Below are 15,349 nucleotides of genomic sequence, written 5' to 3' on the forward strand. Positions count from 1 at the left end.
ATAAATAAAACGCCTTTTATTTATCACCATATTGATTACTCATTATTTTTCGTTTCGGGTAATCAACTTCTTACTTGAATTCCAACACTTGTCCCATGCTCCTAGCATGAACACAATGTTTACCTATGGTTCTTACTTTGTGAAATAGATCTCATTGAATACATTTCCAATCCTTCTCATTTCACAACTCCAAATCCGTTTTTCATAAGTTAAAGAATATCAAATTCTTGTTACTTATAGAATATGCTAGATTCTAACATTCTATGCAACTATCCTTTCGTAATGTCACTGCACCAAAGTCACAAAGACTATTGGCAATGATATTACAAAGTCCTCTATCGTAGATTGTTACAAGACAATTCCATAGACGTGATGTCTCTCACTCAAAGTACATTCTTTGAACATCCTTTTGCATAGAAGTTTCTAATCTAGTCATAGATTTCTCAATATTCAATTCCCAATATGGACACACTTCCATATGTTCCATATGACAACTCATTCTTAATAGAATCTTATCTATTCGTAATGATGTCGATACGGTCCATCCAATATGGAAACATTTCCATATTTTCCAATACTATACTTCCAACTACTCACAAGCGACCAATCCTCGTCGAACTTTGGGTTGTCCTTTGATAGTTGTTTAATTGTTTTAGTCAAAACCAATTCTAGTCCCTTTTCCCTCTAAATGCGCTCGACATTTGGAAAATTTTAGAACGGTCAAACATTAAAGCATTTGCAATCGATCCTATACCCGAAGCGTATGGGACACGACGCATAATGTTTTATTTGCTATGTTCTCAAAATTCGAATAGTGAAGAGGGATACCGTAATCATAATCGAAATTTTAAGAAGACACTTTGTACCTTTGACTAAATTTTATTAACATTTCTCAACCTAAACCTTTAAATTTGAAATGAAGCATAATATTTTCTCCCTTAATTATAGCAAAACAACTCTTCAACTATTGCGACTTTGCAAAGTATGACTCTTGTTTTCTATAATTAATATTGCTAACCATGCAATACTTTCCTTAATAATCATACAATCATAACTTTTATGCTCCCACTATCTTGATGATTATTATAAAACATAACACTTATGCTCCCACTAGCTTCGACATGTATTCATAGACATCTTAACATTCAGAAAACAATACTTATTAAATTTCTTAAGTTCATGTTTCTAATACTTAGTGCTTTGATAATCCTTTATCAATGCTTCTTGAACTTATACACCTTTTCCTTCGATAGTTCATATGTGTGTCTAAACAATTAAGACTAATTGCCAAACCTCACAATTCAAATTATGGAAAGGGATGCCGTAACCATAATCGAATTTGAGAATGCAATTTTACAATCACTATCTTCTTAAAATCTTTCTTAGTGAAAGCATTTTCTCACAATCATTTTCATGAAGGAGGAAATCTTGTGACACTTAGATTTAAACGGTGTATTTGTTCCTATCCATGTGAATTTGTCAAAACCAAAGTTTACGACAAATTCAAACTCATATGGACCAAACTTTCTTAATCTTGATTTCTTGCCTTATGGTAGCACAGCTGCCCACCATGTCTTCTAAGTAGTTAAGCAGCTCACCCTTTCCTATCAATGTACCTTTCATTGATTAAGGTGCTTTGCCTTTTATGCGTTCAAAATGAGAACTCATAGAACTCTCATGCATAATTAACTCGATTGGATTGGCATAGAAACCAAATAATGTTATCACGATAGGTTGTAAACCTCAACTCGTGTGCTAGTGATGATTGATAAGGTTTATTTGATTTGTTCTTGAAACCTTTCAAGACCATTAAGGCTCCCACTGACTCCTTGACATATACGACTCTCTTGCCAAAACATTTCTTGACAAACAAATATTCAAAAGTTAGTGTAGCTTTTACCAAAACACTTCATAAATTGGTCCTAGTTGGTCTTTGTCTTATCCAAGACATCACAACTTTCCACATTTAATGAATGTTATAAACCTTCTTAATACTTTTTCACTCAATGTCACAATCTTAACTTTAAGACTTGTTTTGGAACGAAGTATGATTGAGTTTTTGATTTAACCATTTCTTCAATTCTTGATTCCTCTTCTTGGACATACAATTGTACCAAGACTCACTTAGAGGATCAATTGAGATATGGTTCTTAACCATTAAGACTTATCATAAAGCATAAAAGGTACTCTCCCTTCTTCTTAGAATGGAGAAACTTTTATCTTTCTGCCTACTTGATTCTTCTTATTCGTTCTGCTATTGATTTAAACATTTTCAATCAATTCAGAATTACACTTAATCTTATAAGCATAATCATATTTACTAAACCTTTAGTAAATCATGACGAATGTCTTTGTTACTCTTATGGTGGACTTGATCAACACGCAACTTTGTGTATTCGATCTCCAAGTCCTTCACTTGACACTTTGTCAATGAGTTAGTCTAATTATCAAATATGAAATTTCTCATTCATCGTGCAACCAAGTTGCATGATTCCAAATTTCTATCCAATTGAAACTTGGGCGATGAGAAACTCTCCCTATTTGGTAAATTCTCGACTTTCCATAAGAACCAAATCCATAGAAACATTTTAACATCAATTTTTCATACACGCCATTGCAAGGAGAAATAAATAAAATTTAAAATCAAAATTTATTTTATTGCGGAAAAATTTGTCCTTACAATGCAACTCATTGAAAAACTTATGCTAATACATCTTTCTTAGCAATCTAATTCTAACTCTAAGTAGTAGCTCAAGAATCTAATCTTCGAGAAATGCGATCAAAATCCATTCCTTCACGGTTAGATTCTGCTCACTTCTTCCCTTAAGCTTCCTTTCTTTTCTTCGATCCTACAAAACATGAATTTAATATTATCACATTATGTATTAAGAATCTAGAATAGAAGCTTAAAAGAGTTAGTTAATGGATTTTACGTATCTTAGAGCCATACGTTTTGACTCTCCCATCTCTTAGATCTCTTAGGTAAATGGGGCAGCTTCGTCTCCAATGCCCCTTCTCTTGGCAATAAAAGCAAATCGACTCTTTTGGAACAGGACATGGAATTATTTCAGACATCGCCTTTCTCTTATGATCAAACTTTTCGATCATAGCATGTCTTTCGTTGCCATTGTCTATATTCATAGAGGTCTCGAAGGCAGATTCACCAATCAACTTTGCTTTTCTATTGCGCCAAATCATTGCAGATTCAGCAACAATAAGCATATAGGTGAGATCTATAAGGGTCACGTCGTAGTTCATCATATAGTACTCTCTTACGAACTCACTATATGAGTTGGGAAGTGACTGAAGAACCCAATCAACAACCATTTCCTCACAGACAACGGATCCCAACATTCTTAACTTATCAATGTGTGACTTCATCCCTAGGACGTGTGCACACACGGACTTCCCTTCTTTATGTTTACTTGCCAAAAGGGCTTGAGTGATCTTGAACTTTTCAAGCCTTTGAACTTGTGGGTTAAGGAGAATAATTGGAGGAGGTAGAGGAAGTGAAGAATGATTTCTTGTTCCTCGATCGAATCGTGGAATATCATCTTCATGTGGAATGCTTGTTCCACGGGATTTGAGAAGACCATAGTTGTCAAACTTTGACATCTACAATACGGGAGAAAACGAATTCAAGTTAGTTGATTGATTGAGTCCTTAGTAAATCACCCAAATGAGATACTAAGGCTAGGACCCAACATAATATTCTACAACTCGGGAGAGGGATGCCGTAACCCTAATTGCAGAATATTTGAAGGTAAGTGAATGACGATTCACTAATTTCCACCATGAAAAACGAAAAAGAAATTTAAGTTTTAAATCTATGAAAACTCCTAGATCCTTTGAGATTCATTGAACTTTCAATGGCATGTTTATATCTCGATATGCCCCTCTTGTTTGTGACTGGGATGCCGAGGATCACAAAGCGGGTGTGAATAACCATGCAAACTACATGGTGCCCTCACATGTTACAGTCACCTATTCGATGTGCCGGTAAACCACACATGCTCCACCGAACTATGACAAACATTGAGTCACCCTTTGCTACCTTTGCTTAGACCCATTTAGTGTGTCGGTTAACCACACACGCTCCACTAACGTCTTCGCAAGGGCACAAAGTGTAATTTCATGGAATTGCATCAATTCACTTTTGCCTAAGTAACTAAGATTGAGAATTTTATGAAAACATTTAGTTACTTTAGTAATTCATTATACATATAATGGAAGGTTTCGTCCTATCCTACCCGTTCGGCTAATGACCCTCCACTAGTCAAGAGTGCGGTGGGTAAGAGTGGATACCCATTCAATCGCCATTTTATAGGCAATTTCCTTAAACACCCCTTATAGACTAGCTTCGAGAATGAGGCCTACTAACGGTAAGACTGACTTTTAGTCATACATATATATAATGTTAGACTTTTAATGTTATATATAGTATAGGGTGTATTTTATACTTTCAAAATACTAGGTGGTTAAATTTAACAATTATACTTTTAATTCAATTAAATTGTTAACCTAAACTTTTATGGATTTATTAAACCTCTTTTAATTATGTTCCTTAATTAATTAATAAAACCATAAGGGTGTGATTTGAACTTTTTCAAAACTATAATAGGGTTTTAGAATTTAACATTCCTAATTAAACTTTTAATCAACTTATAAATTCCAAAACTTGAGGGCAAGTTTTGAAACATTTCAACACATTAGGGTTTAGAATTTAAATATGCATCAAAATTATACTATTTAATCAAAATTTAAATTCCAAAACTTGAGGGCAAGTTTTGAAACCTTTTTCAAAACATTAGGGTTTCAACTATTTAAATTTCAAAACAACAAAACTTTTGGGGTTCAAATTTAAACTATAAAACCTAAAGCGCCAAATATGAAACTTTTCATAACAACAAGGATCAAATAACAAATAATTCAAATTAACATTTAATTATATAATTATCCATATTTGATGATTTCTTGCAAAACAATTTATCAATTTACTTAAAAATAATTAATCAATTATCTTATAAGGAAACAATTATCTTATTAATTGATAAATATCTTCAATTAGATTAAAAATATAGTCAAATATATCATATAATCGGATTAATATTAATCTAACATGATAAGGTAATTATCCCAATGCAAAAACAGCAAGAAATCCCGAGATAATCACTATCTGACGCACCGACTCGCCGAGTCACCTCTGGAACTCGCCGAGTAGGGCTGACTCGCCGAGTCCAAGAGTGACTCGCCAAGTCAGGTCGAACAGTGAGGCCAAAACACGATTTTCAGTTACATCAAGCATCAATACAATAGAAACCAATCATGGCTCTGATACCACTAATGGGTTTTGGTCATAAGACATCCTATGTGCTCATACAAACCCTAAAGCTTGGATCTAGGTTTCTCTATTGTACATACTTTGAATCCAAGACTTTGAACCCTAATTCTAGCATATGGAAATCAAAATTCACAGGTAATTAGGTTTAAGAACATACCTTGATTGTTATATAGCAATAACAATCCAATTCCTCCTTGAATTGACCTTGGAAAGCTGAGAGTCACAAGTGTCACTCCTCTAATGGCTTACAAACACCATAAGCAAGTGGAGAAGGTATATAGAGAGAGGAGGGAGGTAGGAATTCGTCCTTAGGACCTCTTGGGAAGGGTTAGACGAATTCCTAAGCCCTAGAGGGTTTATATAGGTGTAAAGATTAAGGTTTTAGTCCTTATCCTTATCTAGTTGCTTGTCCACCAAGCAACCATAAGATAAGTCCTAGAAACCCTTATCCTAGTCGAATTCTAAGGGATTTACACCTCAAATTCATTCACCATATATATAAGATAATCCTTACCTTATTTTGTAACTATCACATAATTACAATTCAGCCCCTCTAGTTTAATTAATTACACTTGATCACAAAATTAATTCTTAATTAATTATTGACCAATATTAATTAAACAAATATGATTTCTCCTTTAATATATTATTCTTATAACATATTAATAAATCATAATAACCTCTCTCTCTTTATTTATTTCTCCAATCAAGTTGCTTTGGTGAAGGCAACCCAAAAGGACCATGCACCATCGGGTCAAGTACATACCAAAATAGTTATGGACTTAGACACTAATCCAACACCGATTTGACGAGGTTAGTATGGAATTACTTGTTAATATGGCTAGTTTAAGCCCTGTTGATGATTTAAATCTTTTGAGAAAGAAAAAGTTATTGCACTTGCAAAACTTTATCCTAGTGAGTTTTCAAGTGTTGAATTAGTTCGTCTAGGTGATCAGGTTGATAACTACATCTACGATATGAAAAAAGACGACAGATTTCAAGGATTGAAGGATCTTAAAGAACTCTCTAAGGTGATGGTGAGGTCTAATAAAGATAAAGTTTTTGATCATGTCTATTTACTTATTAAGTTGGTGTTGATCCTCCCGGTGGCGACAGCTAGTGTAGAAAGAACATTTTCGGCAATGACTTTTGTGAAGAATAAGTTACGCAACAGTATGGGTGATCAATTATTAAATGATTGTTTAGTAACTTATATAGAGAAAGATGTGTTTTCAAAAGTTAGTGATGAAGTTATTGTTACTCACTACCAAAATATAAGCAATCGACGACAACATTTGTAAAATTTTGTTTTGATATTAAATGTTTTTTTTAATTATTAATCAAAGTTTATTATGTGCATACCCTATTTTTTTTATTCTAGATCCGCCACTGCTTCGGACGAGGTCGATCAGATATAGTTCGTTAGTATCTTCAAACCGCCTTGCATGATAAGCCATCATCCCACTAGATATCTCGAACATTACCACTCCAAATGAGTATATGTTGGACTCCTTAGAGAGCATACCTCATTCGTTGTATATCGGATCCATGTAAAACCTTGTACCAGCAGCTCTTGTACTGACATGGGTATCTGGCTGATTTCTTGGACTTAATCTTGACAAACCAAAATCACATATTTTGGCTTCGAGATTATCATCTAACAATATATTTGCACTATTGAAATATGTATGAATTACTCTGTTGTGCTCCTCAACACCCGAGTGAAGGTACTTGACTCCTTTTGCTGCCCCCAAACATATCTTCAGGTGTTGTTCCCATGTTAGACAACGTCTCTTGAAAACTATAATTTTTTCGTTTGCATCATCACAGTAGCCAACAAATGGGATGATGTTTGGATGGTTGAAACTTGAAACCAAGTTGAGTTCTTTAGTGAACTCGTTGGTTCCTTGATAACTATTACGATCAAGACGTTTGATAGCTACTAAGTGGTTTGTCCAGCGTTCAGAGAGTTGTCCTCTGTACACGTTACCAAATCCACCATCTCCAACCCAATTGTCTGAACTGAAGTTTTGTGTGGCCCGAATGATTTGGAATTCGACATTCTTCTAGGTTTACCTCTGATGAAGACATTCATTTTTATATTGTTGATGGATTAATATGTATGGTTATGGTGGTAGCAGCTTTTCTGTCGATATATATATAGAACCGAGTTTGCTTTAGAAGCGAGTTATAACCGTTGACTAGCATCAACTGCTTTAAAAGTTAAATGATGTATCTTGTATATTTTAGCTTATAAAAATCATATAATAGGTGTAAGTGTCAAAATAAAGGTGAAAATGAAAACTCGAAGTCAACATAATAAAAACAGAATTTGGACTTTCCTCAACCGAACATCAAACTGGACTTGGTAATAGTGCACTTTTTATATTTATTGTATTCTCAACCCTGCATGCGATAAATGCATCCCAGTTGTAACTTTTAAACTGAGATACAAACGTGTGGGTCAGCTAGCTATGAAAGAGTCAAATGAAAATAGGAGGATTTATTATGGCTGCTTTTTGCTCGAGGGTTATATAATTAGATGATTCAGACATAGACCAAGTCCAAGCGAATTTTATTCGTGTGATTCCTTTTTTGAGTGTAAAGTGTAAGCATAGTCGAACAAGCACGATTACAGCGGAGTATACGCTTCATAAGGGTTAGACAACTACGTCATTGAGTGCAGAGAAACCCTCTTAAATTAAATACTCTATTTTGTTTTTAAGATGTTAAAGTAAGTTTTAATATAAGATGATTTTATATAAAGTAGAAAATTGCTAAAGTCGGAAGATTGATTGAGAGATTACAAGTGTTGTAATCAGAAGTGGTTAGGTTGCGACTCGCTGTGGTAATTCTGAAAGTCATGGACCTCTATATGTCCACGGGTTTTATATATATATATATATATATATATATATATATATATATATAGAATCAAATGTGAATCATAATTATTATGTGAATGTGTGATAAAATTCTGGTCATTAGATAAAAAGAATGAACGAATGTGATCATAAGGTGCATGTTATTAACACGGACTACCACGTACCATATAATTTCTATTATTAAATAAATAAGGTAACTAAAGAGAGAGAATTGAAAATAATCTATATTTTAAGCAACTAATTAAAATTAATTAATAAAAATCAAATCTCCTATTTTATTCAACACATTTAAGTTAAAACATATTTTTTTAGAATACATATTCATTCATCAACACGTATTTTGATTCCTTTATTTTTAAAGAATGTGAATTTATTCAATAGATTTTTATTGTTGCATTCTATAAAAATACAATTTTTTGAGATTCAATATTTTTTTTATTGTTTCATTCCATAAGAATATAATTTTTTTAGAAGTAACATTCTTAAAAATACACATTGTATATTAGCGCATTTTTTCTTTTTTTCAATTCTAAAGAATACGATTTCCAAAAAAAAATCATTCCTTCATTCTTAAAGAATACAATTTTTTGAAAAGTAACATTCTTAAATAATACATTTGTATATATTACACAATAATATATCATTCTTTAAAACAAATGTGTTGCAATATAATTAAGAATGCATTATAAAACAATAACCGTACTTCTAACATAAAAAAAATTCATAACATAAAACAAGAAAAAAAATATATATATATATATATATATATATATATATATATATATATATATATATATATATATATATATATATATATATATATACCATTTTAAAAAATATACACAATCTTTTATATTAAATTCTTTAAGAATCTATCATCATTCTTGAATACGTTGATCTGGAAATGTTTTGTAGCCACTAAACCAAAATTTCCATGAGAAAATAAATCAACGTGTAGCTCAACTCTACACATGTGTCCTTATTCTTTTAGAATATATGATAAAATACTTCAGTATCAGTTCAATTATATCATGACATGCTTAAAAAATGCTAATATGTAAGAATGGAATAAACAACATTCTAAAACAATAACAAAAATATCAATTGCATTATCTAAAAACTTTTCCACTTCATCTCTCAATGGTTTTTCAAAACCAATATTCTGTTCTTCGATATTGCTAAGCTATTTTAACAATATGCCTGCAATTTTCAAATATACATTATATTAGTAAACATATATATACAATCTGTTTCAATACCAAATTCATTCCATCGTTTACATTCTTAAAAGTTCATCCAAATACTTGTCTTTTAGCTATTGTCAAGCTTTTTCCCTTTTTCCCAACTGTCCATGTTTTTCATAATTAAATTAACTTATAAGTATTTGAGAAACTATACATTAAAAGAAAAAACATATTTTAAAAAATAAATTTTAAATCAAAAGCATCAACATATAGGAAAAAAAACATAACACCCATCCATCGATTAATGTATCATAGCTAAATAGAGGAATATGGACATGTAATTGCCGTGAAACCTATAGTTTTAGGTATAACCAATAGACTAATTAGGTTACGAGAAACACACAAAAAAATCAAAGATTATGAAATTATTAATATATTGCATAAGAATTAATGAACCAGCTTTGATGAATTGATTTTAAGGCTACAAACAATCTTAATAAAATCATAATCGTTCTAGTATGAAAAAAATGATTTCAAAACCGTTCATAAAAGACAACAAAAAGATGATTTAGGAATCATTCAAGCAAAACAATTGTTCAAGAATGAAAACGAAAGAGGAAAAAAACTTACCGGCATTGGAGGAGGAAGACGATCGGAGGGAGATGTTAGGATGAGGCGGCACTTCCAACTACGGTGGTGGAGAGGGAGGGTTTTTCCAAGACGGTATATATGAAACTAATATGCCTAGTTTATAGGATTGTTAATTTATTTAATTTTTTTACCATAATTATGTAACGTTAAAATTTCAATTATATCCTTATCAAATGAGTGGTTCACAATCAGTCACATATTCATATAATATTTGATTATTATATATGATCCTAACTCTCTATCTCTCTCGTCACATATTTATATAATATTTGATTATTATATATGATCCTAACTCTCTATCTCTCTCTTTCTCTTTCTCTTATATATATATATATATATATATATATATATATATATATATATGACAAAATTGCAAAATGGTCCCTTGAGGTATGAATTGTTTTGAGGTTTTAGTTTAAATCCTGACTTTTTTGGCTTCATGGTCATTTTGGCCATGTTTGTATATAGATTTGGTCCCTCGTAAAATTGAAATGACTATAATACCATTCTAATATATTTCTATTTAATTTAATTGAAAAAGAAAATAATTAATTAATTTGGGCCCACCTCTCTTTCTCTCTCTCTCTCACATACACACACACATCGTGCTTCCATTCCATTACCTACCAGATTCAAAACATTCACCCAAAGATCACCCCCTTGATCTTAAGTTTTGCTGCTATGTGAGTCTAAGCATTGACGGTATTAGTGGCGGCTCTCAAATCCGCTTGTGGGCATTTGGTCAGGTGAGTCCCCCCACTGCAAATAAAATGATATTTAGTGGCACAAAAAAGTGTCACTAAAAATAAAAATAAAAAGTGCCACTAAAACTCCCATTTACAATCAACGACACAAAAAAGAAGTGTCACTAGCAGCGCTCCCACTAAAGGCTTTTAGTGGCACTTTTTGGTTATGTTGTTGTAGCCCTTTGGGTTTTAGCGACACTTTTTTTATGCCACTATCACACTTTTGGTTTTTGTAAAACTTCTTTAATGATACTATAAGTGGTAAAATAAAAAGCAATCTTTATGCTTTTAGGATACTTTCTATTATCATAAAATATTTATATTTAATAATTAGGTCCATTTATTTTATTTATAAATTTAAATGGAAAAACACAAAATCTTTACTTAAGTTCAAATTAATTTCTCTAACATTAATATTCTCAATACATAAAATACAAATAAGTTTAAAAATTAATAAATCTAAATGTTGTGCTAGTATGAAAGATTAGAAAACAAAGCAGATCATCATTTGCATAGTCTTTTGACCCTTGTGTGTTTGTGGAATAATTTGAAATAGCTTGTAGGAAATACAACAAAAGAAAACCAATTATAATAAAAGTTAGTATTAGTATATAAAGTTATTAATGCTAATAAATAATCCAAAATACGTTACCACAGTTAAGCAGCGTTGTTTGAAGATGGATCTATCTTCTTCGTGTACTAATAGGTAAGTTTCTGCAAGAAAAACAAGCAAGAATAAAAAAAAATGTAATCATGGTGTTGTACATCATGGCCTGTGTTAGTTTCAATAATGAATTAGGTATATTTTATAACTAACTTTCCATCATAACTTTATTTGATTTAGAGGTTGAATGAACTCTTTAGCTACCGTGTATGTGATGTTACAGATGGTATCATAGGAGTGGTGAAAGATTGATACTTAGATGTACATAGAAGAAAAAACTTCAACCAATTTACATGGGATAATATTTGGGTTGATATTATATTCCTAATCGGTAGTGAGAATCAAGAAATTAGAATATTAAAGCCTAAACCTTTTCAAGTTTGTCACGATATTTAATTACATCTTTTTTATGTTTCTGATTGATACCCACATAACCAAGTTTATAATGCTTTCAAAATAAGCATCACTAACAACTAACCTTAGAGTGAATCGTTTATCCTCAAATTCCATTTATTTTCTCAAGATATCACTCCTATTGTCGCCTTATATTGATTGTTAAATTTCTTTTCACATTTCAAGAAAAAAATTAAGAAATAAGGATATTAAACTATTAATCCGAAAAAACGGAGAGAAAAATATTCAAAACTTACATGGGGGATTTTCTTTTCCTTTCTCTTCAATTATATAATTTCCTTCTCCCAATATCAAAACCTATACAAAATGATTATTGCAATAGAAGGGGATAAATAATAATTATGTTTGTTAAATTGAATTTACTATTAATGCGGGATATCAAAACCAAAACCATCTTTACAACATTAACAAACTAAAAAAAAAAAAAAAAAAAAAAAAAAAAAAAAAAAAAAAAAAAAAAAAAAAAAAAATCAATGTACGAAGTTAGGGCTAGATACTGAGAAAAGTTTTGAGAAGGAAATAATCCATACGTACAGTCATCGATTGATGGTCATGGCCATAATCATTGTCACTCCGTTCACAATCGCCTCCCTGACAACCACCTCTATAACATAATCTTGCTTCCTCCTCCCTCCATTGTGGTCGTCTAAAAGAAGAGAGAGAAAAAGAAGTATGAATTTCTTTTAAGAAGGGAAAAAAGAGCGACATATATGAACAAGAAAAACCAAGCAGGAGTTGAATTAAAATCAACTTCCCATTCTTCTAACCCCTTTTGAGAAATGCAGAAGATAATGGAATGCGTTTAGGGATGATGATATGTAGAATTGAGAAGACAGAGATGGAGAGCAATTGATCAGGGAAACTGTTATCCTTGAGAATCTTCACTCCGTCAGACAACAAGATCTCGTTGTTTAAGGGATGAACTCGGTGGAGCTGGGTGTGCTTCGGCCAAGTGGTCTAAATATCAGTCAACTTTATTCATTTGCTTATGTAATCTGTAGGGGGAATGTAACTATCATTATTCAAATTCGAGCTCCAGCTCTTTCAATTCAAGTTGTGTCGGAGGTTTTTCTTCGTCAGAAGCTGCAGGACGTCTCATCAAGGCATAAACCTATCTGCATAAACAAATCGAAATGATGAATACAGAATGAAAGACAGAGGCGTGGCAGTGCTGCATTTCTGGGTTGGGGTGGCTGACACAGGTGCAATGATTGTGACAGCTAGGGTTTCTGGAGGTGCAATGGTGGTGAGACGGTAGTCCGATTGTGCGGTTGTTGTAGTAATAGTGGAAAAGATGTGATGGAGTGGTACACAGTTGAGGGATGATGATGCGTATTTTAAAAGGAGCAATTCGCTGATCTATTTGGAAACTGAATTTGCAGGGCTAAAAGGGTAGGATGGGTGTTGAAATTGTTTATCCTTCTGTTCTTATCATCGAGTTTTCGTCTGATTTCTTCCTTCAGATTGGATGTTGGTCAACACTAGAAGGAACTGACACTATCGTTCGAGATTTTATAGATTTTTCCTTCCATACAGAGACTGAGATCTCCTAAACTTTTGTTTTCTTTCAAGGTAGCTTCGAATTAGTGGTAGTGTTACAATTTTGGTGGCGGTGGTGCTCGAGATTCACATCGTTTTTTCATGGATGTGGGGGTGGTTCTGGTGTTTGGTGTTATGTTCATGAGAGAGATATGTTCTCTATTATTTTTAATTATTAAAATAAATAAATAAATAAATATTAAATATAAAAAAATGAAATAAAAATGAAAAATAAATACATTATAGTCATTTCAATTTATAGATAAACTATTTTCACATACAAACTAATCCAAAATGACTACGAAACCAAAAAAGTCATGATTTGGATTAAAAATCCAAAAAATAATACCACAAGACCATTTTTGTAATTTTGTCTAACTATATATCTATAAGCGACAAAGACAAATAATATATATAAAAAATAAATCAAAAAAGTAAACTAAATTAATAGTCATAATTGTTTATTATATCTAACAACAAGAGTATATCCTTTTGGTTTCATTCAAACTTTCTTATGTTATATATCAAAGACATTAAATCCATAAATATGTATATTATTTCTAGATTCGCGTCAATCTATTTATTCAAACATATATTATTCAGTATGATTTTATTATAATAAATTAAATTAATAGTTACATTTGTTTATTATACTTAGGAGCAAGACAACTCATGTCAAACATAATTGCTACAAAAGTAATGCTAGCCTTTTTTTTTTAAAGTAGGTTTAGACGTTGATTCTTCTAATATGTAGGTAGACTTTGGGGGTGTTTGGCTTAGCTTTTCAAACCCTAAAAGTCTTTTTTGGAAAAGTTACAAAAAGTCAGGATTTTCTGACTTTTCCAAAAAGTTCATTTTCCTTATGTAAAAACTTCAAAAGTAGCTTCTAAAACTAGTTTGCCAAACATCTTTTGTTTTTTTTTTTCTTTTCTAAAAAGGACTTTTGGCTGTGAAAAGTTAAGCCAAACACCCTCTTTGCCTGCATACGCCATAAGCAAGTTAACCTGAAGTTTAAAAAAAGGAAAAAGACATACCTAAATATAAATCAAATGCAAGAGAAGCAGCGCATTTTTCCAGTTGTAGCACCGACGGCCGATGGTCAAGTTCGATTAGAGCTTGAGACGGTCGGAGTTGTGATCGCGAGCGACATTAAAAAATAAGCAGCGGCCGGTATATTTAGAGGCAACCGATTTCTCGTCTCCATCTTTTTTTTGTAGATCTCTATGAAACATCACCAGAGCAAATCTGGTTGAAGCACAAAGATTTGAAGGCGAAAAGGATAAATTTAGAGGCAAAAATTGTATATTTGTCGTTGTAGATCATAGATCTATTGCCAGAGATAATAGATCTGGACCGAACCACTCTAGATATGATGAAAACGAAAACTTTTGGAGGCCAACGACATGCTTCGATGGAAGGTGGAGGAGGAAGTTTGAGTAGAGCTGTTTTATGGACATCGACGGAGGTTGTAGATCTTACCAGATCTAGATTAAGAATACCACTAGAGATGAGGAAACAGAGGCATTAGATCTAAATAGATCTAAGCAAAAAACACAAAAGAGAATCGACGGAATCACGTCACCGAAGACGAAAAAGCGGAGGTGGTGGTTCACCGCGAATACGAGACAACGACGGGGGAGATGATGGCCGATGGTGGTGCTTTGTGTTGGTGGGAGCAGGCCAGCCTAAGGGTGTGCAAGATGTGCAGCCGCATAGGGCCCCGGAAAAAAATAAGGCCCTTGTTTTAATAAAAATTATCTAGTCATTTTATGTATATTGTTCAAGTAAGAAACTAAACTTCGGTTAGCTTAACTGGCTAAAGCGCTCATCTATGCAATTATTTTTCCATGTTACACGGGTTCGATCCCCATTTTTAAGCAAACAAATTGTGTGACATGGGTTCGTTCTACATTCTATATCTTTTT

The 15,349-nt window shown here is 32.4% G+C and overlaps 1 long non-coding RNA gene across 3 annotated transcripts; it reads right to left on the reverse strand.

Annotated features, from left to right (window-relative positions):
- Positions 1-10,567: 10,567 nt before the first annotated feature.
- Positions 10,568-15,088, reverse strand: LOC111893848 (uncharacterized). Of its 3 annotated transcripts, none has more exons than XR_008230215.1 (5): positions 14,459-15,087; positions 12,420-13,000; positions 12,122-12,182; positions 11,460-11,521; positions 10,568-10,820 (listed from the first exon to the last, which is right to left on the reverse strand). It is a non-coding gene; the product is annotated as an uncharacterized LOC111893848 (long non-coding RNA). The 3 variants fall into 3 exon arrangements; XR_002850974.3 differs by lacking the exon at positions 10,568-10,820 and adding an exon at positions 11,124-11,363 and having other exon boundaries at positions 12,420-13,544; positions 14,459-15,088; XR_002850975.3 differs by lacking the exon at positions 10,568-10,820 and adding an exon at positions 11,124-11,363.
- Between the last annotated feature and the right edge of the window lie 261 nt (positions 15,089-15,349).

This window comes from Lactuca sativa, chromosome 2, assembly GCF_002870075.4.
Source record: "Lactuca sativa cultivar Salinas chromosome 2, Lsat_Salinas_v11, whole genome shotgun sequence".
NCBI classification, from domain to species: Eukaryota; Viridiplantae; Streptophyta; class Magnoliopsida; order Asterales; family Asteraceae; genus Lactuca; species Lactuca sativa.